Consider the following 3144-nt stretch of genomic DNA (forward strand, 5'->3'; position numbering starts at 1 on the left):
AGTGCCAACGCCAGAAAGAATTAATTTGCCTTTGTATCCAGCATCTTCAGGGAAGGGAAAGACCTTTTGTCTCCCTCTCGATCTGGAGCTCTCGCTGCTAGGAAAAGGTTTCTGAATCGGGGTCTCAGAGATAAGGGCATTGGAAGGGCAGAGATGGCTGGGTAGAGGTCAGGAAAGTTCAGAGTTATTCAGAGAAGGTTTCAGAGTAGCAGCCCTGTTAGTCTGTATCCGCAAAAAGAAAAGGAGGACTTGTGGCACCTTAGAGACTAACAAATTTATCTGAGCATAAGCTTTCCTGAGCTACAGCTCACTTCATCGGATGCAGCCCATGAAGTTAGCTGCAGCTCCCGAACGCTTATGCCCAGATAAATTTGTTGTTCAGAGAGAAGAAAACTGTTTCTGGTATTATTTCTCTGGCACAACACCGCCCCCACGTGGCAAAATACGTGCACAGATGGGAAACGGTTCCTGTAGATTTTCTTTGCTGGTTCCAATAGAGGTAGAATTTGTCTATTCCAATAAGTGGATGATCTTGTAAAGAGTCACGCTACCCATCCATGTATCCATTTATCTGGATGGGTGGATAATACCTGTCAGGGCTGGTCTAGATAATATTTAGTCCTGCCTTAAGTGCAGGGGACTGGACTAGATGGTCCCTTTCAGTTCTATGATTCTATGATAAATGGCTACATGGATGGATAACCAGATAATCCATCCATTTTATCTGATCTCTCCCTCCATTTATCCTGGTCAGGTAACAATTCCTGAACTGCTCAGTACCAGTTTTCCTATAGAACATGAATTTCTCCTCCATGATCATGACTGATTTCCTCTGCTGGTTAGCTTTGTCTCAGTGATATTTGATTGTCTGGTTGTACTTTCCTTCAAGAACAGGGCTAAAGGCAGCTTTCACCGGAGTTGTTTTGGATGTGTTCTGATCTTTCCTGATTTTACCTTAATGGGTGATTCATGGCATTCACCATCATTCACTAAGTGGTTCAACTCCGGTTTAGGGGAAAGAAAGAGAGAAAGATTTCTGTTCCAAGTTCAGTATTTGCAGACTTCCCCGCCCCTGAGTCGCCCCCAGACCCGGGTGCCCGTATCCCTGCTGTTCCGCACAGACCCTGCCCGGTTTTTGCGCAGCTCCCCTGCTGCTTAGTGTCAATGTGTTGCTCGCGGCGCAGTAATAGGTCGCGGAATCGCTCAGTTCGCTGGACGGTTTCCACAGGTGGAAGGATTTGTGCTTTTTATCGTGGGAGGCATTGAACCCTTTGGTGATCCCTTCATCCGAGTCCTCCCTTCCCAGGTCCCTCAGGAAGAGTCTGAGGGCCTGGTTGGGATATTGCACGTACCAGACGGGGTAAGGAAACCCAGAAACCTGATATGTGCAGTTAAGAAGCACCGGGTCCCCTTGGGAGAAGAAAACGCTGCCGTCAGTTTGGGTCACTGAGTCTGCTCCATAGGTGCCTTCTGTGGAAGAAACACACTCAGATATAACAGAACCGGAGCTGATCCACTCCCAGACAATATCCATATAACAGACACCAAGAATACAGCTAGGTACGTGCTAGATCAACACAGGTACAATAGAAAGGTGGTAGGTTCATTAAGACATAATAGAAGCACAATACATGCGCGAAGAGACCATGCAGGCATAAAAGGATGCAATCAAACACACCAGCAACATAATATTTAGATTCCGATTTTATAAAGAATATTGACACAACACAAACACGGCACATGCAATTACATATAAGAGAAACACTATATTTATGTTCAGATATATTAGAAAGAGAACACTGACCCTCATTGACAATACAAACATACCAGATACCATCGGATATAATAGAAACACTTCCTGATTTTAGGCACTGAAACAAACTAAAGTATGAAGACAGGATACAGAAGTGGTTCGATAGAATGTAACAAAGCTGAGACCGAGACTGGTACTCACCTAGAATAGCTACCGTGACTATAACACCGGAGAACCAAGTTGGAGCCATCCTTGGGTTGAATGATTCTTTGACTAAACCGAGCTAATTTCCTAAGCCCGGAGCAATTGATCTGCCTTCTTGTCTAGTAGCTACAATTTAGAGAAGGCAAGAATTCTGTCCTAGGTACATTAAATGTGCCTGAAAATGAATGTTGTATCTCTGAGCAGGAGCTGTCAGAATAACATAAACCCAGCTTCACACGAGTGAGCCTCTCTGCTCTGTAAATCCTCCTCAATGGTGCTGTCAGAAACAGGAGAGTCTGAAGGGCAAAAGGGGCTAGACTGGCGTCAGGGGCGGGCAGAGAGCAGGGGGCAGAAGAACGGGCTGTTCCTTGTATTGTTTATCTAGCACCACACTGCCCCCGCGTGGTAAAATGTGTTCACACATGGGGAATGGTTCCAGCAGATTTTCTTACACCTTTGCCCATAAACTAGCCTTTCTCACAGAGCTAGTGAGCATTTTTCTGACAGAACAGGTCAGGACGGTCTTCTAAAGTCTCTGTCTGTCTGTGTATACAGGGCGGGTGAAGATTCCTGAACTGCAAAATGCCAGTTCTCCTATAAAATGCGAACTTTTCCACCGTGATTATGGCAGATTTCGTGTGTTTATTGGTTTAGTTTCGATGACATTGAACTGTTCGATTGCACATTCCTTCGAGAACAGGGCTGGGGGCAGCTTTCACCAGAGTTGCTCATGAGAGGGTGGATGTGTTCTGGTCTTTCCTGATTTTACCTTACTGGGTGATTCACGACTTTCACCTTCATTTCTGAGATGGCAACACTCCGGATTAAAGCAAAGAAGGAAAACACAGAGACCGATACACAGAGAGAGAAATATTTCTGTTCCAAGTTCAGTGATTGCACATTTCCCCCCTTCCGGCCACCCAGTCGCCCCCAGACCCGAGTGCCCGCATCTCCACTGCTCCGCAGAGACCGTGTCCGGTTTTTGCGCAGCTCACGCGCTGCTCCGTGTCACTGTGTCGCTCGCGGCGCAGTAATAGGTCGCGGAGTCGCTCAGTTCGCTGGCCGGTTTCCACAGGTGGAAGGATTTGAGCTTTTTATCGTGGGTGGCATTGAACCCTTTTCTGATCCCTTCATCCGAGTCCTCCCGTCCCAGGTCCCTCAGGAGGAGCCTGAGGGCCTGGTTGGGG

This window comes from Lepidochelys kempii, chromosome 13 (genome assembly GCF_965140285.1).
Source record: "Lepidochelys kempii isolate rLepKem1 chromosome 13, rLepKem1.hap1, whole genome shotgun sequence".
Lineage (NCBI taxonomy): Eukaryota > Metazoa > Chordata > Testudines > Cheloniidae > Lepidochelys > Lepidochelys kempii.